The 26901-nt window shown below is 48.8% G+C and overlaps 1 protein-coding gene across 13 annotated transcripts in view; it reads right to left on the bottom strand.

Annotated features, from left to right (window-relative positions):
• The window catches only part of ADD3 (adducin 3), a 67671-nt gene that overhangs the window by 32669 nt on the left and 8101 nt on the right, over positions 1 to 26901 (bottom strand). For all 13 annotated transcript variants that reach the window (XM_069754255.1, XM_069754259.1, XM_069754265.1 and 10 more), the window contains exon 2: positions 4550 to 4597. The gene's annotated coding sequence lies outside the window, so the exon portion shown is untranslated. The remainder of the gene's footprint in view (positions 1 to 4549; positions 4598 to 26901) is intronic.

Genomic DNA, 26901 nt, shown 5'->3' with positions numbered 1-26901 from the left:
ATAAGAGCCTCTGCACCGAAGAACACCCCGGGGGAATAAGAGCCTCTGCACCGAAGAACACCCCGGGGGAATAAGAGCCTCTGCACCGAAGAACACCCCGGGGGAATAAGAGCCGCTGCACCGAAGAACACCCCGGGGGAATAAGAGCCGCTGAAGCGAGGAACACCCCGGGGGAATAAGAGCCGCTGCAGCGAAGAACACCCCGGGGGAATAAGAGCCGCTGAAGCGAGGAACACCCCGGGGGAATAAGAGCCTCTGCACCGAAGAACACCCCGGGGGAATAAGCCTCTGCACCGAAGAACACCCCGGGGGAATAAGAGCCGCTGCAGCGAAGAACACCCCGGGGGAATAAGAGCCGCTGCAGCGAAGAACACCCCGGGGGAATAAGAGCCGCTGCAGCGAAGAACACCCCGGGGGAATAAGAGCCGCTGCAGCGAAGAACACCCCGGGGGAATAAGAGCCGCTGCAGCGAAGAACACCCCGGGGGAATAAGAGCCTCTGCACCGAAGAACACCCCGGGGGAATAAGAGCCTCTGCACCGAAGAACACCCCGGGGGAATAAGAGCCTCTGCACCGAAGAACACCCCGGGGGAATAAGAGCCTCTGCACAGAAGAACACCCCGGGGGAATAAGAGCCACTGCACCGAAGAACACCCCGGGGGAATAAGAGCCGCTGCAGCGAGGAACACCCCGGGGGAATAAGAGCCGCTGCAGCGAGGAACACCCCGGGGGAATAAGAGCCGCTGCAGCGAGGAACACCCCGGGGGAATAAGAGCCGCTGCAGCGAGGAACACCCCGGGGGAATAAGAGCTGCTGCAGTTGATACGGTGCCGTCAAACTTGCTTCATAGTCTACGGAGCAGAGGAATAACGTAAACCACCGGCTGGTTACATGGACAGGGGGCTTCTTAGCGCCTTTACATTTAGCACTGGGGTTGGATGCACGAATCAGCCCTATACACCCCCCACCACCACCACCAGCGCTATTGTCATAGTAGCACCCGAGTACAATTCTAGGACCTCAGTGCAGACTGACACACAGTAATAGACATGGGCCCTTATCTGTCAGGATCTCACCGCCTTACAACCCAGATAGGAATGGCAGCTATAATCAGAGGGGTTCGTGCAAGTCACAGACGCCCCTCTACCCACATGTTCCCCTACCGGCCGAGGACAATGTAAGTGATCCTGCAGCAGCGTGCGAGGACTGAGGAATGTATCATGGCGGCACATCTAAAATGCTGAAGGCTCGATGCAGCGGAGAAGCCATGGCAGAGGGCCAGCGCCGCACATCAGATCCCATGTGCACACCGGCTCACACCTCCCCTCTCTAGGAGACCGTCCAGCCAAAAGAGGGGCTTTACCGGGCAGCCGGCCAACAATCTAGGGGGGCACATATCGCAGGGAGTCAAGATAGTGGTGAATATAAGGGGTGGAGATGGTAGCAAAATACAAAAGAGGCCCCTATAGACGTGGCATCGATCAGCAGCATCTAGATGACAAAGGACCATGTTCATCCTGGGCCTCCTGCTTCATGAGGACAGACAGGAATCACAAAGCTCCATAATGACTTCACAGCAGAGAACGCGGCCAAAATCAGGACCTTCGAGGAACGGCATGTACTGCGCACAGCAGCCCTCACAGGGGCTTCATTATTGGGGTGTTGGAGGGGGCGAGATACACGGTCGAGTTTAGATCCTGACATTTAGCATCTGGGGACGATGTGGAAAAAGCAAAGAAGCTGAAAAAGACGAGGATCATTTACAGATAATAAAAGCACAGAGTGACCGGCCCAGCAGCGATTAACTATTTCTCTCCATCCCTCAGAGACTCGTCGCACTGTCCCAGAGATGCATGACTGCTCATCCTGAGCCTCCTGATTCATGAATAGAATACCAGCCCCACAGTGAAGACTGACAGACCGGATGGATGGATGGATGGAAGGTGAACGGGATGAAACAATAAAATATATAATGCAGGTACAAATTGCTGCATCTCTGAAGCCCGTCCAGCAGGGCGGCGCCACCGGCAGAGGACGAGGTCCTAACACCCAACCAAAAGTCAGGACTTAATGACAAGTTGCAGGAAGAGTGAAGCCTTCATGGATCCATCGTATGTAGCACAGAACTACGCCCTCCACGGGCGGCTGGACCGCTGCCAGGGGGCCGCAGCCACCAGTTTTGGGGCGGCCAGATGTTTCTGATTACAATAGATGGAAAAATGATAACGACCCAGACTTAATTAACCATTTCCCTGCTGCCCCAGGAATACCCTGCAGACAAGGAAGGAGTTAAATGTGCTAATTACTGGGCTAATTAGTAGCTGGGAAAGCTGAAGGTTATAGGGAGGGGGTGGGGGGGCTTTGGCTCAAAGGGAAACTAATCTGAAGCTATTAAAGTCTATAGGCAGAGCGATGATAATATAAGGAAACAGTTCTTACCACTGATAAGATCTCTGCTTGCTGCCTGTAAATGGAAACCTATCCTGATCTTGTCCCTAGGGGGCTTGTCACGCTCTATCCCCCCAGTCAATCCAGGACAGAAGGGATACATTGTAACAAGCCCATAAGTGGGGGCAGGACTGGGGGCAGGAAGGGAACGAGAAGGTTCCCATTCACTGACAGCAAACTGTGAGAACCTGAGAGAGTTTGTCTGATGATCGGGGCTTCTGGGGTCCTGAGCCGCAGCCAGGTAAATTGCATCATTAATTTATACAGCGGATATCAGGAAGACCCTCTGATAAGGACCCTCACCCGGCTCATCCTCCAGGAATCTACTGGGAACGCGATATGGAACTTATCCAGTACTAGGCAGGGTCAGGATGATGGGGGTTACCGGCAGGGTCAGGATGATGGGGGTTACCGGCAGGGTCAGGATGATGGGGGTTACCGGCAGGGTCAGGATGATGGGGGTTACCGGCAGGGTCAGGATGATGGGGGTTACCGGCAGGGTCAGGATGATGGGGGTTACCGGCAGGGTCAGGATGATGGGGGTTACCGGCAGGGTCAGGATGATGGGGGTTACCGGCAGGGTCAGGATGATGGGGGTTACCGGCAGGGAAGGATGATGGGGGTTACCGGCAGGGAAGGATGATGGGGGTTACCGGCAGGGAAGGACGCGGCATCCTGGAATATCAGAGGCTTATCAGTCAGTAAGAGGGCACGGCTCCATCATGAGAACTCAGCTGCTCCTCCCTCACATTGTCATTCCTGAGGAAGTGTCAGTCCTCACTGCTGTACGGCATTCTATACATGAACTAGGAGGCTCAGGATGAACTAGTCTGACTACACAGAAAAACCTCTATACTGAGAGCGTGAACACAGGGGGTTAATATTGTCTCCCATCAGGAACAGGAGTGTCAAAGATCCCAGTTCAGGCAGGAAACAATAGTGATAATATATAGAGCAGATTCTCCAGCTGCCCCTGCTGATAACAGGCAGGATGTAAGGGGACGGTGATCGAGGACGGTGATGGAGGATTGAGGACTGTGATCGAGGACGGTGATGGAGGATTGAGGACTGTGATCGAGGACGGTGATGGAGGATTGAGGACTGAGATCGAGGACGGTGATGGAGGATTGAGGACTGAGATCGAGGACGGAGGACGAGGATGGCTATAGAGAACGAGGACGGCGATCGAGGACGGCGATCGAGGACGGAGATCGAGGACGGAGATCGAGGACGGAGATCGAGGACGGAGATCGAGGACGGCGATCGAGGACGGCGATCGAGGACGGCGATCGAGGACGGCGATCGAGGACGGCGATCGAGGACGGCGATCGAGGACGGCGATCGAGGACGGCGATCGAGGACGGAGATCGAGGACGGAGATCGAGGACGGAGATCGAGGACGGAGGACGGCGATCGAGGACTGCAGGGCCCCGGGGGAATAAACCACACTAATCCACAATTACTTTATATAAACTCTCACCCTATTAATCTTAGTTCAGACGCCGTACCCTGTAATTAACCCAATCCATGCCGAGGGTGGGGGCTGCGGTGAACAACTCCACAGAGGAAGCCTGACGTGAGATGTAAAGACACTGGCTATGCCGCACCCAAAACCACAAGATGACCGACCTTCCCGGGTCGCCCCACACAGGCCCTCCGTGCGTCAGCTCCACCGCCCTCTGAGGACCATATGGATGCAGTGTGAGAAGACCCCGTACATCCAGTAAACAATCTTCCAATATACATCCTGTAGATTATTATTACTACTACTATTATGTGCATGTTTTCATGATCTCTGCTTGCGGTCATTTAATGGAGACCTTCACACAGGTGCACAACTTGGGGCTGCCACCTGCAAACTCCTGCGCCCACTCAGCACAGGCGACTGTGGATCTCGGCTCCTGCGCCCAGATCTGATAACGGGGCCGTGACGAGCCGTCACTGCTGACATGTACTGTGAGTATAGACGACATCTTCAGTCATGTGGAAGACTCAGGAGCGACGCCGCTGTGCAGGGTCATCACCATCAGGACGATGGGAGAAACAAAACCCCTCAATCTATGGTGCACCCCCTCAAAATGTATAACATCCGATCACTTACCCAAATAAGTTCCCAAACCCAGGAGGAAAGAGCTCAGCGCCTCTTCACCTACAAGAGAAAAAAATATATATTATTACCCTTCGGTAATTATCTGAGGGCGACTAATTGTAATACAGAAGGTGCTATAATCGTGCGACGGTCGATAAAACATTGCTGAAATATCGCAACTCGAGAAACAATATGCTGACGTCTCCACAGATCACTGTGCTGTGTAGACTGCGACAGAGCCAGCAGAGCCATCATCAGGAGGTGGGAGAGCTCATGGCCGCTGCGCTGCTGGAGGCCTGGATAACAGCACAGTAACCCTGCAGCCCCCCCATCACCACAGGACGAGGGTCTGCGTCCGTCACCTCCAGGCTGCGCGGGTCTATGGACGACGTTCTGTCCGTTCGCTGCACTTTGCACACACCGCGGCGAGGTCGGCCTGTCACTACCAGCGGACAGATGGCGACATCCTGCGCACGTGGCCCAGCGCAGCTGCCGCCCCACATTTCAGGATGTGCAGGTCTTTGGTAATATATGTATATTCAGATAAATATCTATTTTTTTTTTTTTACCCGACTGAAAAATGTAAAGCTCATAAAGTCTATGTATCTGGTTAATGTTTCTGTATCTGCCGTCATATCGCCAATTACTGCGCTGCGGCTGAACACGTTTTGACAAATTTGTTCCCGGCTTACTAAATAGTAATCTTCAGATCTGAGCGTGGGCCGATCGCACGTAATTTCTCCACATCATTAAGGACTTACATGCGGCTTTACAGATTAGTGGAAATCACTACAACACCGCGATGGCCGCTTGTGCTGGAGATTACCAGGACGGAGAAACAAGGGACCCTCGAAGCGAACCAGCGCTCCCCTGGGCAACCATTATAAAAAGTACCATACCTAACACCTCCTACTCTAGTCGCAGCCAAAGCTGCATTTACTACTCTGATGGTTATCAGACTGCACTTTGCACAGCTACATCCAAGACAAAAAGCCATTATAATTTCAATTCTCAGGGTGGAATTTACATGCAGCAGAACTATGAATGCAGCTCTGGCTGTGACTGGAGTATAAGACTGGAAATCAACCCATCTTTCATAGTATGGCACTATATGGAAAGTTTAATGACAACCACGTAGTACAATAACGGCTGCCGTTACTGGTCGTCACCCACTGACACAGGATCATATTCAGCTTTTTTTTTTTTGCTCATCATAACACAAAATGGAAAACCTATAACTCAGAAAAATCCAGCAAGGCTGAAAAAAAAAAAGAAAGAAAAATCCAAGGCAGAGTCTGTGAAATCAATCCCGACTCCTGGGAAGGCGGCAGGACGAGGCTGGAAGATGGAAATATTTTCCTTTAAATGGAGTTTCCTCTTTGTAAAAGCCGCTCCCGGAGGAGCCCAACAAGTGCTATTATTGCAGGCGGTATGAAGTGCTGAGGACTGGACGCGGGGCCCCGGGGACAATAAACTTACTGGTAGAGGATGATCAATTTCCAGAGATGGAGAAACCATTAGATCCCAGTATGACACAGGCCCGAACTGGACAGATTCCATGATACAGAGAGCTGGAATCCAAAATATCACCGACCACGAGAGAACATGGATACAGAGCTGTATCGTTTTAGGATGAGAAGTTCTACCCAAGTTCTGTATCAATTCCTCCAGGTTTCAGATCTCGTTTGCTTCCCATCTGTCCGGCCCGCGTGAAGAACCCCCAGGCCCGCGTGAAGAACCCCCAGGCCCGCGTGAAGAACCCCCAGGCCCGCGTGAAGAACCCCCAGGCCCGCGTGAAGAACCCCCAGGCCCGCGTGAAGAACCCCCAGGCCCGCGCGAAGAACCCGCAGGCCCGCGCGAAGAACCCGCAGGCCCGCGCGAAGAACCCGCAGGCCCACGTCTCGTATCATATACTCATCATGGGCAACAATCATGTGATCAGGACAGAAAACAATGAAGCCGCCTGATGAAGGACAAGAAACATCTTGAGAAGCGTAAAACGCGTTGTAAAGAAGAGGACAAATTCATTATAGGGGATGAAGCCACAGCCGGACCTCCAGGAGCACTGCCTACCCCACAACCAGTGTCCACTGAGCCAATAATTGTAGGAAAGTTCCTGTAAGTCTAACCAAATACAAAAAGAGAAAAATGGGCCAGCCTATGGCGATTACCAGTGACCCCTGTACAGACAGCGGGCATGGAGCAGTGCCGGAGGACACCACAGAAGGGTCGGGGGCCATTAAATATAGAGTGCGGGATTCCAAGCGGAATATTACATTACACGCCTTATACCTGAGAGACACTGCAAGAATTCACACCCTATTTATGCCAGGGATAAATGGGCAACGTATGCCAGGAATTCCAGCTGGCATTAATATCTGGAATGTGGAGCAAAGGATTCTGGGACTACAGTGCCACCGGCTCTCCAGTCTGGAATAGTCATTGCGAGGAATCCCGCGTAGGATCCATCATCTCTATGTACTTACCACTAAGCGCGTGATTTTTTGGTGCCCCCTTGCCCGAACATACAAGACATCCAAACACCATGGCCGAGCCATAGACACTGGTTAGTGGAGAGCAACACACCCAACATGCCAGAACTCCGGATGCCATCAGGTCATTAGCATAACTACGTAACCCAGACCCAAAGAAACTTAAGACCCCCATTGAATCTTGCACCACAAAGACCACCACCAGTTCATTTCTGTGGTTATTCAAGACCCCCAACAAATCCAAAATCCCCATCCAACTCTACAGCAGTCATGGAGATCAAGACCCTCATTAATTGGTGGCGCCCATATAATCCTCCAATATTGGATGGGAGACAACCTTGGTGGGTTCCCAAGTGGCCACTAAAAAAAAAAAAAAAGTGCCCCACATGCCAATTATTTACTCAATGTATTGGGGTCACGCAATGAAGAAACAACGCACCTAACGAAAAAAATGGAACCATGAGCGCACCTCGTTCACTGCTTGGGACCCCACCAGGAGCCTCATACAAGCCTGAAGCAATGGAAGGGATCAGGACGATAATGTGTGCAACCTGTAAAGCGCTGCGGAATATGTTAGCGCTATATAAAAATAAAGATTATTATTATTATTATTATTAACTCATTGGTAGCTTACCAGCGCACCCTCATAACCTTTGCTCATAACCTTTACCCTTCCAAGAAAAGAGGAACAGTCAGGTCTGAACCTGCAGCACAGGAGAAGCCGAGGACAGCAAACAAAGGCGCCCATGTGCCACCCATTCATAGGCTTCAGAGTCTGCTCAGACACCAAACTCCAGACACACAACCACCCCTGCAATGAAAACTGCACTTATTAGATGCCCAACCATGCAACCACTACAGGGAGAACGATCCCCAGTAATGGGCTGTTTGATGCCATTACCCCAGTATAACCCCAAATCTCAGTATTGGCTATGTGGTGCTATTACCCCAGTATAACCCCAGATCTCAGTATTGGCTATGTGGTGCTATTACCCCAGTATAACCCTGTATCTCAGTCTTGGCTATGTGGTGCCATTACCCTAGTATAACCCCAGATCTCAGTATTGGCTATTTGGGTGCCATTACCCCAATATAACCCCGTATCTCAGTCTTGGCTGTTTGATGCCATCACCCCAATATAACCCCGTATCTCAGTCTTGGCTATGTGGTGCCATTACCCCAGTATAACCCCAGATCTCAGTATTGGCTATTTGGGTGCCATTACCCCAATATAACCCCATATTTCAGTCTTGGCTATGTGGTGCTATTACCCCAGTATAACCCTGTATCTCAGTCTTGGCTATGTGGTGCCATTACCCTAGTATAACCCCAGATCTCAGTATTGGCTATTTGGGTGCCATTACCCCAATATAACCCCATATTTCAGTCTTGGCTATGTGGTGCTATTACCCCAGTATAACCCTGTATTTCAGTCTTGGCTATGTGGTGCTATTACCCCAGTATAACCCTGTATCTCAGTCTTGGCTATTTGGGTGCCATTACCCCAGTATAACCCCAGATCTCAGTATTGGCTATTTGGGTGCCATTACCCCAATATAACCCCATATTTCAGTCTTGGCTATGTGGTGCTATTACTCCAGTATAACCCAGTATCTCAGTCTCGGCTATTTGGGTGCCATTACCCCAATATAACCCCACTAGATGGTGGCCCGATTCGAACGCATCGGGTATTCTAGAATATGTATTTAGTTTATGAAGATTTTAGAATACATTGAATACACAGGATTCGGCCGGCCGCGACCAATTAAAGCCTGTCGCTGATTGTTCGCGGCCGGCCAAGTAGTAGATTGCACAGCCCACGTAGTATATAGCAATGTGGGCATCATATCCCTGTTAAAAAAAAAAAAAAAAAAAAAAAAGAATTAAAAAAAAAGTTATATACTCACCTTCCGTTGGCCCCGCTTCGCACCGATGCTCCTCGTGCGCTCCGGTCTCAAGAGTGAATTGCGGTCTCGCGAGACCGTTACATCATCTCGCGAGATCGCAATTCATGGAGCCGTTACCGTCCCAGGGTTGGCATGAGCGCAGGACCTGTGATGACGTCGTGGTCACATGACCGTGACATCATGGCAGGTCCTTCTCGCATAGCATCCTTGGCACCGGAACCTGCCGCTTGCACTGCTGAGGAGAGCGGGCTACGTCGGAGGGTGAGAATAACATAATAATAATAATAATAATAATAATAATAATAATAATAATAATAATAATAAATATTATTATTATTATTAGTAACATTAGATCTTTTTACTATTGATGCTCCATACGCAGCTTCAATAGTAAAAAGTTGGTCACACAGGGTTAATTGCTGCGTAACTGGAGTGCGTTACACCGCGCTGCGGTAACGCTGCCATTAACCCTGTGTGAGGGCTGACTGGAGAGGAGTACGGAGCGGGTACTGACTGCGGGAAGGAAGGAGCGGCCATATTGCCGCCGGACTGTGCCCGTCGCTGATTGGTCGTGGCAAAGCTCGTGGGCGTTTTGCCACGACCAGTGACTTGGATTTCCATGACAGACAGAGGCCGCGACCAATGAATATCCGTGACAGACAAAGACAGAAGGACAGGAAGACGGAAAAGGCCCTAAGACAATTACGGTATATAGTAGATATCTCAGTCTCGGCTGCATGGTTTGCCTCCTGAATGATTTAGGACCCCGGTTTCTGGCACCTCCAGCCCTTGTCCATAAAGCCATCACAGCCATGTAGCCTGCTGATGGGCACAATGAGCGGAGGGGCTGCGCACAGTCCCAGCGGAGGGGCTGCGCACAGTCCCAGCGGAGGGGCTGCGCACAGTCCCAGCGGAGGGGCTGCGCACAGTCCCAGCGGAGGGGCTGCGCACAGTCCCAGCGGAGGGGCTGCGCACAGTCCCAGCGGAGGGGCTGCGCACAGTCCCAGCGGAGGGGCTGCGCACAGTCCCAGCGGAGGGGCTGCGCACAGTCCCAGCGGAGGGGCTGCGCACAGTCCCAGCGGAGGGGCTGCGCACAGTCAGGGATGGATGGAGCAGGAGCTTCCCGGCCTCTGCTCTCCACATGCTCCGGGCCCAGATACATCACACAGCTGGGACCTCGCCTTGTGTTTATGCTGCTAGTAAATGAGGCTTGTTCTCCCCGCAAGGATGAAAGTCAATGGAAAGAAAACCCTAGGAGGGTCAACGAGCTTCACCTCCTCCATGCAGGCTCCTCTTTTATGTCTTGGCGCCCCATGTCTCCCTCTCAGAACATAATACTGCGCCTCGCCGTATATCCTGAAGGTGTGGGACAGCTCTGTGCAGCCTCACCACGTTTCCATGATGAACCCAAGTATGTGCAGCCTGGAGAGACAGTCTCATGTATGGCAGACAGAACTTTCTACAACCAATTAGGGAATCAGGAACTATAATATCAAATAAATCAACCGTCCAATCATCTGCGAGACGCTTCAGCTCCAAATGAGAAATCCTTCCATAGATGCTGGCTGATCAGCAGCGAATTCTCCCAACGTCCCCGTATACATGCAGAAGGGGCTCCGCAGAACACACGTTCTCAATGGGGAGAGGGGAAGAAACTGCTGTTGATTGCCAATCTCCCATAAAAACAAAAGGATGGGTCATACTGAAATCCAACATGCCCAATCCTTCCATTTCCAGCAGTACTGGCATCAGCGGACATCTGAGACTTCCCCATACATGGTAGTCTCGGGATCGCACAGGAATTGAAGGGTTCTAAGCCCAGGGTCACCTTTCCATCTGTTTGGTCCCAATATTGGGCACATGTGGTCTTCCAGCTCACGTTCCATGGTGTTTTACAAGCATCTCCTCCAATTTAGTTTCCATATTGGTGACCAGTCGGTTGGGTGTGCCAGTCTTGTACCCATTGATCCGCTCACTTTTTTCTGTCTCGACTGGGGGCATCGACCATTCCTTGAGAACATACCAAGTTCTGCCCAATACATAACGCTCAGGAGTTCCCCTTTAAGATGTGTTGCTGAAGTCCCAGATGTCAGGCTATGGAGGAAACGTCTTGCTTTTCACACAGTGACATTTGACATTGATGTTTCCCGGTTTGGTTGGAGGGAGGCAGATGACAGTACTCGCTGCGGAGCCAGCTGGCAGGGGCAGAATGGGCATCTTGTTGGGCTGAAGCTTCTTCCATGGACAGCTGGTTTCCCTTCTTCCTGATCCGCTTCTTAGAAAGGCCAAATACAGACTAATGATTGTTGTGACCTAAAAAACCAAATCACAATAATGCGGAATCCCAGAAAAACATATACACCAACTTAGAAAAAACAGAGATCCCTAAAAAATAACCTTTATTAATATAATTAAAAAGACTATATTTATCCACAATCAATAAAAAAGTATTAAATGTACCTAGTGGACCCTAGACCGAGCTACAATGCACCCTGCCTAACAGTGGAGGTTGGCACCCTACTTTACCGCGGTAGGCGCCCCCACTCCTCGGTGGCTAGCCCTTACAAGCCCTATAAGGACCTATAGTTAGAGAAAGACTAATTAGCCCTACTGAAATCTATACTAATACCCTACCTAACAGTGGAGGTTGGCACCCTAATTTACTGCGGTAGGCGCCCCCACTCAACGACGGCTAGCCCTAGGGTCCCTAACAGTCCCTAAGGTTCGGGATAGACAAAAAGATATGTCCCACAAACACCACTGATACCCGTAATGGAGAAAAAACAAAAATAGAAAAAATATTCAAAACAAAGAATAAATGTATATCACAAAAATATATATATATACTAGCACCTTATAATACTAGTGTAGAAGGATGCTATGATGGAAGAAACATATACCACAGGTGCTGTATAATAAAGATACCTTAACCCAAGTACAACTAGTCCACTAGGTACATTTAATACTTTTTTATTGATTGTGGATAAATATAGTCTTTTTAATTATATTAATAAAGGTTATTTTTTAGGGATCTCTGTTTTTTCTAAGTTGGTGTATATATAATGATTGTTGTGATTGTGCGAGCGACATTCAGCAGACACGACAGTCGCAATTGGTGGTTGCAGCACGCGGGAGACTCGTACCGTGCCCTGAGGACTGGTATATACGAGGAGGGAGGTGACAGAGCCTTACCATCACCCCAGGACCCCAAATTCTTAACGTGATTGTCTATTCTATAGCCACAGCCTCTAAATACCTAAATGCATGAAGAAAACATTCCACATTTGTCACAAAGTTCTAAAAATGCTGGAAAGAATCCGCGACCTTCGTTTTCCATGTGACCTTCACATCCCATGAACGCCGCCGAGCGCTCCGAGGGGTCGAGAACTCCGTGAGCAGAATGTAAAGTGGAAACATTAAAAACAGGAACTTGGAGCGCAGCATTGGGGAGAGGCGGTGACCGGGGGAACGGGGCGCCCCGAGCTACAGTCTAGGCTGCCGCCATTACCCAACTCCAAGCTTTCCCCTTTTCCTGCTTTACACGGATGTTTAGTTTTTTCTTTAATTTTGCAAAATAAAAGTCATAGGGAGAAGGATGATGACCTTGAACCTCCACTTCAGTTCCTACTCCGCCTTTTGCATCATCTTGGTCCCCTAAATGGAGCATCAAGAAATCCGCCTTCTGTGCCACGATCTGTTCCCTCCGGCTGCTCCCTCTGTTCAGTGCCCGTCTCTGCTGTAGCTATTCATGAACCAGGAGGATCAGTATGAACAGTTAAACATCCCCTGTGCACAATGTGGATCTGTAAAACGACAATGCTGTAATAAAGTTTAGCAAGAAGCCGCTCACCTCATGACTATACATGGCCGCAGACCCTCAAAAATCAGTGTTCGCATATGCTCAAATCCAAGTGCAAATCACAGCTCAGAGACTCAGGCACCAAATGGTTAAAAGCAAAAACATCAATGAAACTCAGGCAGAGGGACAAGGTGACCCTGTGCCCTCCTGGCATTAACCCTTACTGGTGTCAGAGGAGTGAGGGGTCACAGGTACAGAAATTTGGCCTTTGAAGCAGATAAACCAGTTCTGAGCACAGGGCAGATGTGACGCACTGACAGCCGCCACTGACAGCCGCCACTCCAGGGACAGGACGGACTGGTTCCAGCCTGGGTTCCTGTAACATTTCCCTGAGTGCAAGCTCTGCAGACTACGGGGAAGACGACCCAAGTTGCTCTAAGACCAAGAAAGGTAAAAGAGTGAGTAGTATTATTATACATGTTTTTATAGCGCCATTTATTCCATGGCGCTTTACATGTGAAAAGTATAGTAGTGAGTGCATGTGAAATAGTAGTGAGCGCCGTCCGGTGACATCCAAAATCCAAACCCCTCCAGGACACTACTATCTCAATTACCACACGGGAACACGCGAGACTCCCCGCCCCCCCCGGGAAGGCGCAAGACCCCTCACCCCACGGGAGCGCGCAAGATCCCTCCCCTCCACAGGAATGCGCGAGACCTCCACCCCCCCTCACCCCCACCAACGGGAACGCACGAGACCTCCACCCCCCACGGGAACGTGCGAGACCTCTCCCCCACCCCCCATGGGAACGCGCAAGACCTCTCCCCCCCCATGGGAACGCGCAAGACTTCCCTTCCGCGCCACACGGGAATGCGTGAGACCCCCCTTACGAATGACGAATGAATGGTTGGGCAGACCGCCATCTACTGTGTAGGGGGCAGCTTATCGCCAGGGCTACACTCGCCCGTCGTGATGTGATAACTGGGAAGAAGCAACCTTGACAATTAATGGGGGAATGGGGCAACCCCGCCATGTTCGGTTCATACCCTGACGGTGGTGGGGTCAGTTACTGTATATAGGGAGGTAAGGACTCCGCTCTGCTGTGATTACCAAGTACCGGACTCTGCTGTGACTTAGGAGACCGGGTTCACATTAGTGTTTCTGTGCGCAGCGTATGATCCGCAAGCGTCAAGCATACATATCTTTAACATGTGTACGCAGGGACATGCGTACGCATGCGTCGTTGTCCGGCGAACGCAACATGTTGCATTTTTTGAGGAGTCATATTGCACAATCATGCGCATGATTGCGGATTAGTGTGTCATAAAAACGCATTACTGTCTATGGGAACGCATTGGTAAACAAGGACATGCATACGCAAGCGAACTTTAGAGTGTCACCACCTCCACCATGCCCATAAAAATCACAAACGCATGCAAAAACACATTTAAACGCATGCACATGCAGCGGTTTTTTTTGAGTCATGCGTAAGATGATGCGTTTTCACATGCAGATGATACGCTGCGCACAGAAACGCTAGTGCGAACCGAGCCTAACAGTAGGGACCTACGATCGGCATCTACTGGACGCCTGCCAGGATGATGGTAAAGCGGCTGCCATCCTGGAATAAGCTCCGCGGACCGTCCTCATGTCTGGGGCCAGGAGTAATGGCGTCCGCGGGCATCGCGCAGCCGGCGACACCGGTCAGGCAGCTCATCTGTTACCATCCGGCATCTAGTCTCACAGCGCGATCAATCCCAAGGCAAACAAGTTAACACACAAAGTAAACAGCTAAAATATCCTCCATCCACAGATCCCAGGGGCCCGGAGCAACGACAGGAGCGGACATGTACCCATCACAAGTGCGCTCCATACACAGCTGTCACACCCCTCCCCCAACTATCACTTCTCATACAGAAAAGTATTATGAAAAACGGGCAGAGATGTCGCAAAAGGAACAGGAAGGAAAAACGATCCCCCCACAATACTAAAGACACAGGGTGAGGAGCGCCGGGCCCTGCAGGGGCTCCGTCCCCACAGTCACTGCAGAGCCTCCGTCCCCCCACAGTCACTGCAGAGCCTCCGTCCCCCCACAGTCACTGCAGAGCCTCCGTCCCCCCACAGTCACTGCAGAGCCTCCGTCCCCCCACAGTCACTGCAGAGCCTCCGTCCCCCCACAGTCACTGCAGAGCCTCCGTCCCCCCAGTCACAGCAGAGCCTCCGTCCCCCCAGTCACTGCAGAGCCTCCGTCCCCCCACAGTCACTGCAGAGCCTCCGTCCCCCCACAGTCACTGCAGAGCCTCCGTCCCCCCACAGTCACTGCAGAGCCTCCGCCCCACCAGTCACTGCAGAGCCTCCATCCCCCCCACAGTCACTGCAGAGCCTCCATCCCCCCCACAGTCACAGCAGAGCCTCCGTCCCCCCACAGTCACTGCAGAGCCTCCGTCCCCCCACAGTCACTGCAGAGCCTCCGTCCCCCCACAGTCACTGCAGAGCCTCCGTCCCCCCACCAGTCACTGCAGAGCCTCCATCCCCCCCACAGTCACTGCAGAGCCTCCATCCCCCCCACAGTCACTGCAGAGCCTCCGTCCCCCCACAGTCACTGCAGAGCCTCCGTCCCCCCACAGTCACTGCAGAGCCTCCGTCCCCCCACAGTCACTGCAGAGCCTCCGTCCCCCCACAGTCACTGCAGAGCCTCCGCCCCACCACAGTCACTGCAGAGCCTCCGCCCCACCAGTCACTGCAGAGCCTCCATCCCCCCCACAGTCACTGCAGAGCCTCCGTCCCCCCCACAGTCACTGCAGAGCCCCCGTCCCCCCCACAGTCACTGCAGAGCCCCCGTCCCCCCCACAGTCACTGCAGAGCCCCCGTCCCCCCCACAGTCACTGCAGAGCCTCCGTTCCCCCCACAGTCACTGCAGAGGCTCCACTCTCCTACAGCAAAGCCTCCGTCTCCCACAGCAGTCAGAGCACAGGATCTACCCCTCACCTCACCGCCCAGTAGTGACAGCAGAGTCCACTCTTTCCCCTTGCACCCTTTTTGGTCTGTAAAAGACGGAGAAAAGAAAATACTTCTAATAATGACAACGTCACACAAATACAGGTTAAAGGGAAAGAAATTTAAATTTGGAGTAAACAAACGATACTGAAATTGTCCGATCATGAAGATCCCCTATTATCCCCCAGAGGGGCTTAGATTTCAGATTCCACAGCAGCAAACCCCCAGGGAGCAGGCGCCTTAAACTTCAGATTCGCTGTCATCAGTGAAGGAGCCTCACAGCAAGTGCTCAGTTTCCTTGCAGCGCCACTAGAGGGGAAATAAAGTATTACACCATATTCAATTACAGCTGACAAGCTGTCTATATAATGTACAGCTATTCTGGGGACTCCGAATCAAGCGACTCTGCGGCCGCTATCCGTCCTGAAAGTGGGGATCATCACCAAAGATGTATTGGAGCAAAGAATAAAGTAAACTAAGGCAGGTAAATACTCAACTACCTACATAAAGAGGCAAAAAACTTAAGCCTCCATATAGTCAAGGGGACTCAGCCACGCGTGTCAGATCCTGCAGCTTTCACAGGAGGAGCGGGAGGCTCAGTGTTTGGTTTCTATTTACAAATAATGTATTCTCCGTGATGGGAAACAATCGCTCTCTGGATGTTTGTACTATCTGGTTACCAAGTACAAAACAAAACAGACCCGTGGCCCACTGCGATCAAAAGAGCGGGCGAAGCTGCGTCAACACTGCCAGGCAGGAGGCGGTGGTAAAGCCAGAGGCGAAACGGGGCGAAAATCAACAAACTGGTGCAGACTCAGAAATCACTACTAGCCACTGATATTGAGGCGGTTGGAGGCACCAGGAACCTTGGGTCCGGACAAGTCCTCGCATGCAAAGACCCCATCATGGAGACCCCCATATTTGAGGATGATATTTGTTTTAACCGCACCTATATACATGTCGAAGTGCGACCAGATTGCTTCCAGGGAGTGCAACTTGCTGTCCTGCAATCTTCAGTTTGGCTGAATGACTTATCTTATTCTTAGTAGTTGCTGCACCAAATAGCAAAAAAAGGCCCCAGACAGGGGCTGTAAGGTGCAAACTGAAGCCACTAGTTTGTCTTCATGCAGCTGCACTAGGTTTGTGCAGACGATCAGTAAAGCCGTGGGTTGGATGTTGCACACTTCTGCAGCGTCCAGAGGTTACAGCATAGCGGATGGGATTTTAAGAAACCCAATGCCCACTATGCGTCCACAGTCGCCCACGGATCACCAGCGGAGACGGACGTGTGGCCATGGACCACAGTATATGAAATTACGCGGAGACGCTAGTCTCTGCAATATTTGTTGGGAGGGGGAAAGAAAAAAAAAAAAAGCAGGACCTGGGGGAGGGAGGGAAAAGCAGGACCGTGGGGGGAGGGGAGAAAAAGCAGGACCGTGGGGGGAGAGGGGAGAAAAAGCAGGACCAAGTTTCCCCTGCCAATACCCAGTACAAAGCTGCTGGAATGGCCGGCTCTGGCACGGCTTGTGGAGGGCACGTGCGTTCCCTGTGATAAGGGATATCGTAGCCTGCAAACTGCTTGAACCGATTCATGTTTCCATCAGATTAACTGCAAGAGGAAAAGCAGACACCAGGTCACAGGTGAACCAGGGGCAAAGACATACAGGAGGACAAGGCCCAGCAGGAAACCAGCGGCCAATATCAGACACTAGAGCGCAGAGGGGAGAACTTAGGACCTAACGAAATACAAAACACGGCTATGGGAAACCAGGGACCAAATCATCCACAGATCGCAAAGGAGAACCAGCGGTCAAAATTACATACAGGATAAGAGTGCAGGGGAGAACAAGCGGCCTATCGAGACACAAAACAGGCTGCAGAGGCTGAGTCATCCCCAGGACACAAGGTCATAAAGGAGAAAACAGGGGTCAACATTATATGCAGGACACTGAGAATGTAGGCGAGATCCAAGGGCCAACAATATACAAAATAGAGTAACCAGGGACCAAATCGTCTATAGGATACAAGGTTGTAGAGGGAAACCAAGGGTTAAATTATATTCAAGACAAGAGTGCAGGGGAGAACCAAGGGCCTAAGAAATACAAAACACTGCTATGGGAAACCAGGGACCAAATCATCTAGAGAACACAATCACAAAGGGGGACCAAAGCCTAAATAATTCAAAACGGCAGACAGAGGGTTGTACAGAGTAACTAGGGGCAAATATTAAATACAAGACGCATGAATTTAGACGAAACGACAGGCAAAGAAAAATACAGGACACGAGTGTATGGGGGGGGGGGGGGGGGGGGGAGAACCAGGACAAAATTTACACACAAGACACAGGTGAACTGGAGAACTTGAGGCCGAATTATAAACCCACAAAACAGACTGTCGAATGTAAACAGGGGGTAAAACATCTACAGAACAAGGGCCAATTTGAAAGACAAGGATGCATGAGAGACCTAGGAGCAAAGATTATATACTGGGAAAAAAAAAAAAAGTGTAAAGGGAAACAAAAGGCCGAGATTAACCTGGAGCCAAGGACAGAACATAAACCTGGGAGAAAAAAAAACACACATAGGACAACTCTGCAGGAGAACCATGGGGCAAGATCATGTAGAGGGCACCAAAGTGCAGAAGAGAAACCAGAGACAATACAATGTGGCCATCAGGCCACCCAGGTCCACTAGACATCATCATGGTGAACATCTATGGCTGGAGTATATCTTCTTATCATCTACACAAACACTGGTGAAGATGTGAGACTGTAAATTCTTCAGTCAACAGGGATTACTCTGCCCAAAGACCCACTGATAGGGAATACAGACTGTGAGCCCGATGGGGACAGTGATGGAGAGGCTGTCTGTGGAATGGTGCTATGTAAGCAAAGAAAATATCGGTAAGTGAGTGAAGGACTGTAAAGAATAACCTAAAATAAAAGGATGTAAAAATGACACAAAGTAGAAGAAGCACACATACCTAAGGAATGAGCTCAGCGCTTATATCCCACTGCAGCCATACATCCACTACACCAGGATCTGTTCTCTCTCAGACACTAATGGTGGGATGGAGATAAGGGCACAAGTATTCCTGATAAGCCTCCTGCTCCTCACACAGGACACTTAACCCTCACATCACCAGTCACCCAGCATTCCCAGACTCCCCTACAAACTACACATCCTCAATCATCCTAAATTTAACGAAAGCAGCCACATTGACCATTCAGGGGTCTGGAAAAGTTTGGAAAGCCGTCCAATGACTAATCACTAACAAGACGGAGTCCTGCTCACAAGACCCCTGTATCGATGGCGGAGCAATCACACTGTAGATCTAGAATAATTTCATCATTCTGATAAACTTTGTTTCATCTGGACAAAAACAAAACAAACATGATACAATGTATCAATATAATAACTGCCAGCATCTCCTGCCTGGACGGGGTTGTCAGCTGACTGTGCACTGCCAGCAAGCAGAGATCTTGAACATTTGAAATAAAGAAAGTCACATAAGCTGAATCTTGAATCTCGTGTGATTTTCTATCAACACTCCAGTGCAGTTTGGGATTAGAAGCTGCAGTAGAACTACAAGCATCAGCATGTTAAGCAGGGACGGCCCTCCGAGGCCACTAGGATCAGTCTATTAGGGGAGGGGAATGACTGGCATGTTTGTAGAGATTTACATGACACCATATGACAGATGCCGTGATGGCTGCGGGGAGCTCATCACTTCAGGGTGACAGGGAGCAATGACAGGAGCTCATCCAGGGCAGACAGGAATCCCGCTGGGGGAAGGAGCTCTATACAGGGGGCCTCGGTCACATGACCCAAAGCACCGATAAAATGACTATTGTGCACTACGCTGTGTGTATCGCTACTATATGTTCCCAATACACACTGTGCAGAATTATTTTATTTCTATATCGCCAACATATTCCGCAGCGCTTTACATTTTAGAGGAGATTTGTACAGACAATAGACATTACAGCATAACAATAATCACATAAATCAACAGATACCAAGAGGAGTGAGGGTCCTGCTGCTCGCAGCTACAATCTATGGGGAAAAGGAGAGACATGAAAGGTGGATGGTAACAATTGCTTTCATTGTACGGTCCAGCCATAGTGTAAGGATCAGGTGTTCATGTAAAGCTGCATGAACCGGTCATCAGCCAGAATATGTAACAGTACGTAGTTTGATGAAAATTTTGAATGGGCCACACAGGGATCGTTAGGTTAATGCGTTGAGGCGGTAGGCCAATCTGAACAAATGAGTTTTTAGGGCACGCTTAAAACTGTGGGGATTGGGGATTAATCGTATTAACCTAGGTAGTGCATTCCAAAGAATTGGTGCAGCACGTGTAAAGTCTTGGAGACGGGAGTGGGAGGTTCTGATTATTGAGGATGCTAACCTGAGGTCATTAGCGGAGCAGAGGGCACGGGTAGGGTGGTAGACTGATACCAGAGAGGAGATGTAGGGTGGTGCTGAGCCATGGAGTGCTTTGTGGATGAGGGTAGTAGTTTTGTACTGGATTCTGGAGTGAATGGGTAGCCAGTGTAATGACTGGCACAAGGTAGAGGCATCGGTGTAACGGTTGGTGAGGAATATAATCCTGGCTGCAGCATTCAGGACAGATTGGAGCGGGGAGAGTTTGGTAAAGGTACCGTCACATTTAGCGACGCTGCAGCGATCTAGACAACAATCCCGATCGCTGCAGCGTCGCTGTGTGGTCGCTGGAGAGCTGTCACACAGACAGCTCTCCAGCGACCAACGATGCCGGTAACCAGGGTAAACATCAGGTTACTAAGCGCAGGGCCGCGCTTAGTAACCCGATGTTTACCCTGGTTACCAGCGTAAACGTTAAAAAAAAACAAAAAAAAAACAACACATACTTATATTCCGGTGTCTGTCCCCCGTCGCTGTGCTTTCCTGCACTGACTGAGCGCCGGCTGGCCGTGAAGCACAGCGGTGACGTCACCGCTGTAATCTGCTTTACGGCTGGCCGGCGCCGACAGTGCAGGGAAGCAGAATGCCGGGGGACGCGACAGACATCGGAATGTAAGTATGTAGTGTGTTTTTTTTTACATTTACACTGGTAACCAGGGTAAGCATCGGGTTACTAAGCACGGCCCTGCGCTTAGTAACCCGATGTTTACCCTGGTTACTAGTGAAGACATCGCTGGATCGGCGTCACACACGCCGATTTAGCGATGTCTGCAGGAGTCCAGCAACGAAATAAAGTTCTGGACTTTCTGCTCCGACCAGCGATATCACAGCGGGATCCAGATTGCTGCTGTGTGTCAAACTGAACGATATCGTTATCCAGGACGCTGCAACGTCACGGATCGCTAGCGATATCGTTGTGAAGTTGGCCAGTGTGACGGTACCTTAAGAGGGAGGCCGATTAGTAGAGAGTTACAATAGTCCAGACGAGAATGGATAAGAGAAACAGAAAGTTTTTGCAGAGTCGAAAGTAAGAAAATGTTGAATTCTAGAAATGTTTTTGAGATGCAGATAAGAAGAGCGAGCCAGTGATCGGATGTGGGGGGTGAAGGAAAGCTCGGAATCTAGTATGACCCCAAGGCAGCGGGCATGTTGCTTTGGAGTAATGGTGGAACCGCACACGGAGATGGCAATGTCAGGCAAAGGTAGGTTAGTAGAGGGAGAAAACACAAGGAGTTCAGTTTTTGACAGGTTCAGTTTCAGATATTCAGATATTTCAGAATTCTCAGCAGTGCAGATGACGAGATCATTTTATGCAGATTTCCCACCTTCACCTATAGAATCTTGAATGCCGATTGGATGAAGCAGATCAGGTGATGTGTATCCGTGTAAGGAGAGGATGTGGCTTCAGGGTGTACTGAATTATTAGCAGCTTGTTATGAAGCAAAATGGACCAAAGATTTTCAGACTGTGACTCAACCCAGATAGTTCGCAGAGGATGCAGATTGAGGTGAGGAGGCTGAGCCCGACCACCACTGAGCAAGACACAGAAGTACAAGGTGCTCAGAGACACGGCCGAGGTGAGGAGGCTGAGCCCGACCACCACTGAGCAAGACACAGAAGTACAAGGTGCTCAGAGACACGGCCGAGGTGAGGAGGCTGAGCCCGACCACCACTGAGCAAGACACAGAAGTACAAGGTGCTCAGTGACACAGCTGAGGTGAGGAGGCCGAGCCCGACCACCACTGAGCAAGACACAGAAGTACAAGGTGCTCAGAGACACGGCCGAGGTGAGGAGGCTGAACCCGACCACTACTGAGCAAGACACAGAAGTACAAGGTGCTCAGTGCTCAGAGACACAGCCGAGGTGAGGAGGCTGAGCCCGACCACCACTGAGCAAGACACAGAAGTACAAGGTGCTCAGTGCTCAGAGACACAGCTGAGGTGAGGAGGCTGAGCCCGACCACCACTGAGCAAGACACAGAAGTACAAGGTGCTCAGAGACACGGCCGAGGTGAGGAGGCTGAACCCGACCACTACTGAGCAAGACACAGAAGTACAAGGTGCTCAGTGCTCAGAGACACGGCCGAGGTGAGGAGGCTGAACCCGACCACCACTGAGCAAGACACAAGAGAAACATCAGTACTGGACCTAGAATAATCTGATCGATTGTTCGCAGGTTTTATAGACTGACGAGCAGATGGAAGGGCTGTGGCTGATCAGTACCGGGCACAGATCTCCAGCGCGGTGGAGGAGGGCCCAGCTATGGATGGGTTTATGAAAGGGGAGCTCGTTGGACCTTTTAGGGTTGAAAATGGATGAGAATCATCTCCCAAACCTCTTGCCAGTGATTAGAGGACACTTTCTTCCAGCAGTGGAGCAGGAAGGTCTGCGTCTCTCCAGGATTGTTCTGCAGGACGAGGCTCCATCCCAGCATCTGAGTCTCCACTGCTCAGGGCCATGAAGGGCCTTAAAGATGGAGAATAATGACCGACCCCGTCCTCATCAGTGAGAACTTGTGGTCCTTCTTACAGTCGCCTCTCTGAACAGTGTCGGGGGCTGTCAGTGCTGCCCAAGAGGTTGATCGACATCTGATTAAAAAAACTGACGGACTCCAAAGGATGGAGCTTATGACTGTTACTGAGAAGGGCGGCCATATTTATTTAACTTACATAGCACAGTGTACATGGCACCGTGGCCACCCAGCTTTCCATAACACCTGAATGGCACTAAAGCCTCATGTTACCACAAACCCTCCATCACCGAAAGTCCTATAGTCCTGCGTGTCAGTCACAGTTATCTAGCATTGTACATACGAACCAGGAGGCTCAGGATGAGCACTGTCTCCAACCCATGGGATTGGGAGATTTTTTATCAATATATCGATTCTGTTTAACCTTTAATAAGCCTCACAAGAAAAAAGAAAATCTGTGCAAGAAATGTCAGAAGAGGGCGGCTTGGGGCGAGTGTCAGCGCTCAGTGACACGACACAGAGAATTACATAATCTCCATCATTTGTGAGACGCAGGCTCCTGCCAAATCTGCAGATGAAAGGGACAATGACAGAATGGGGCTTGTTATACCCCAGAGAGGCTAATGACAGGCACATTGTGGAATACTGCTCCCATCGGGGTCCGGGGCGCACCCTCACTGCCACAATGCCAACCAGAGGGAGCGGCGTTCAATACCAAGAGGAATGTGCAGCCCCAATGCGGTATTACAACAATTAGGATAATTGCGAGCTCTGGGGGCCACTGACTGGAGCAAAGTGAACTCATCAAACTCAATTATATTTTATTAAATTGAAGACTCTTCCTAATCCAGTGATGATGAACCTTACACCCCAATTACCTACAAACTGCTCCTGCGAGTTATAATGCATACGGCACACCCCTTCACTGCTGGACAACTCTACAATTAAGCGCCAAGCTTTTGAATGAGGGAACTCTAAAAATGGAGAAATTTCCTGAAATCAAATAATTTTTAACGGATCCTTCGATAAAGTGGTTGTTTCCAGCCATTCCATACATATTATGGTGTATGATGCCACATAACAGGCAGTTGTATGGCAGATATACACCTAAGAGGCAGTATTGTCGTAGTTATATTTTTGTATATATGAGCAGTATTATTGTAGTTATATTCTTGTACCTAGGGGCAGTATTATTGTAGTTATATTCTTGTACATAGGAGCAGTATTATAGTAGTTATATTCTTGTACATAGGAACAGTATTATAGTAGTTTTATTCTTGTACATAGGAACAGTATTATAGTAGTTATATTCTTGTACATAGGAGCAGTATTATAATAGTTATATTCTTGTACATAGGAGCAGTATTATAGTAGTTATATTCTTGTACATAGGAGCAGTATTATAGTAGTTATATTCTTGTACACAGGAGCAGTATTATAGTAGTTATATTCTTGTACATAGGAACAGTATTATAGTAGTTATATTATTGTACATAGGAGGCAGTATTATAGTAGTTTTATTCTTGTATATATGAGCAGTATTATAGTAGTTATATTCTTGTACATATGAGCAGTATTATAGTAGTTTTATTCTTGTACATAGGAACAGTATTATAGTAGTTATATTCTTGTACATAGGAGCAGTATTATAGTAGTTATATTCTTGTACATAGGAACAGTATTATAGTAGTTATATTCTTGTACATAGGAGCAGTATTATAGTAGTTATATTCTTGTACATATGAGCAGTATTATAGTAGTTATATTCTTGTATATATGAGCAGTATTCTAGTAGTTATATTCTTGTACATAGGAGCAGTATTATAGTAGTTATATTCTTGTACATAGGAGCAGTAATATAGTAGTTATATTCTTGTACATAGGAGCAGTATTATAGTAGTTATATTCTTGTACATAGGGGGCAGTATTATAGTAGTTATATTCTTGTACATAGGGGGCAGTATTATAGTAGTTATATTCTTGTACATAGGAGCAGTATTATAGTAGTTATATTCTTGTACATAGGGGGCAGTATTATAGTAGTTTTATTCTTGTACATAGGAACAGTATTATAGTAGTTATATTCTTGTACATAGGAGCAGTATTATAGTAGTTATATTCTTGTACATAGGAACAGTATTATAGTAGTTATATTCTTGTACATAGAAGCAGTATTATAGTAGTTATATTCTTGTACATATGAGCAGTATTATAGTAGTTATATTCTTGTATATATGAGCAGTATTATAGTAGTTATATTCTTGTACATAGGAGCAGTAATATAGTAGTTATATTCTTGTACATAGGAGCAGTATTATAGTAGTTATATTCTTGTACATAGGAGCAGTATTATAGTAGTTATATTCTTGTACGTAGGAGGCAGTATTATACGAGTTAAATTCTTGTACATAGAAACTGTATTATAGAAGTTTTATTATTGCATAAATATTTTATTTAAGCATCTTTAGCAACCCTGACAATAAAGAATATATAATTGCCTTATTAAGTTTATAAGGGGTACGTAACTTTTTTTATTTTTACATAGCCTCCTTAAATACAATTTCTATGAATGTTCTTAAAGCAATTAATCAACTCATCTAACTTTCCACTTGGTTACAGAACTTATTTGCCTCATTATCTGAGGACTATAATCCGTTATCAGACATTGTCGACATCAAAAGGCCCCCAGCTGAGACCATCAATAGACTCGTCACCCACCAGTGGCCATGATCAAAACTGGAAAATGAACACATTTTTATCCCTCTTTCCATTATAAATGGAACAAACACTTCCACCATACAGTGATGTGGCAGTGCTGGACTGCTCACACGTTGCTGCAACAGAAAAAGAATGTGTAAAACTTATTTAGTTTCTTATTGTAAGTTTTATTTTCATCTATTATTTTTTCAATTGTTTTGAAATATTTCTGTCAATTGATTATAAGAATCTGCGCTCTTTTTTCACAAACATTGGCGTTATTACTTTCACCTGCTCTACATACAAATACCCAGTTTTAGGAAAAGTGTCAGACACCTGGGGTGGAGGGGCCTGAGAACAGAGGATGGCAGGAGGAGGACTCCACATTAAAAACGGTTCACCCTTGTTGACTTGAAAAAAAAAAAAGGGAAAAAAAAACAAACTGAAGCAGCATGAGGTGCCGCAGCTGGACGGTGGAGGGAAGAATGTAACACTTGTTTTATTCCTGCAACTTCAAAAGAAAAAAAAGACCAAAGTAAAGTCAAGAAACTAACATTAAAAATCATAAACTATATGAAAATGATATTATAATTCACTATCACTTTATTATAAGTTTCACAGAGTATAAGTGATCACTTTATGGTTCAGTACAACCTTTAGGGATGGGGATGGTGGGATAATTCAAGAAATGACCAGAAGCCCTTTATAACCAGATATACAGCCCCAGGGGTAATAGGCACAGCAACCATAGGCACCAGGACCATTATATACCCAGATATACAGAACCGGGGATAATAGGCACAGCGACCATAGGCACCAGGAGCAGGACCATTATATACCCAGATATACAGAACCGGGGATAATAGGCACACCGACCATAGGCACCAGGGGCAGGACCATTATATACCCAGATATACAGAACCGGGGATAATAGGCACACCGACCATAGGCACCAGGAGCAGGACCATTATATACCCAGATATACAGAACCGGGGATAATAGGCACACCGACCATAGGCACCAGGAGCAGGACCATTATATACCCAGATATACAGAACCGAGGATAATAGGCACACCGACCATAGGCACCAGGGGCAGGACCATTATATACCCAGATATACAGAACCGGGGATAATAGGCACACAGACCATAGGCACCAGGGGCAGGACCATTATATACCCAGATATACAGAACCGGGGATAATAGGCACACAGACCATAGGCACCAGGGGCAGGACCATTATATACCCAGATATACAGAACCGGGGATAATAGGCACACCGACCATAGGCACCAGGAGCAGGACCATTATATACCCAGATATACAGAACCGAGGATAATAGGCACACCGACCATAGGCACCAGGAGCAGGACCATTATATACCCAGATATACAGAACCGAGGATAATAGGCACACCGACCATAGGCACCAGGAGCAGGACCATTATATACCCAGATATACAGAACCGAGGATAATAGGCACACAGACCATAGGCACCAGGGGCAGGACCATTATATACCCAGATATACAGAACCGGGGATAATAGGCACACCGAC

The sequence above is a fragment of the Ranitomeya imitator genome, chromosome 2 (assembly GCF_032444005.1).
Source record: "Ranitomeya imitator isolate aRanImi1 chromosome 2, aRanImi1.pri, whole genome shotgun sequence".
NCBI lineage: Eukaryota > Metazoa > Chordata > Amphibia > Anura > Dendrobatidae > Ranitomeya > Ranitomeya imitator.
The sequence above is the reverse complement of the archived record's forward strand: the minus strand, read 5'-3'. Positions and strand labels throughout refer to the sequence as shown.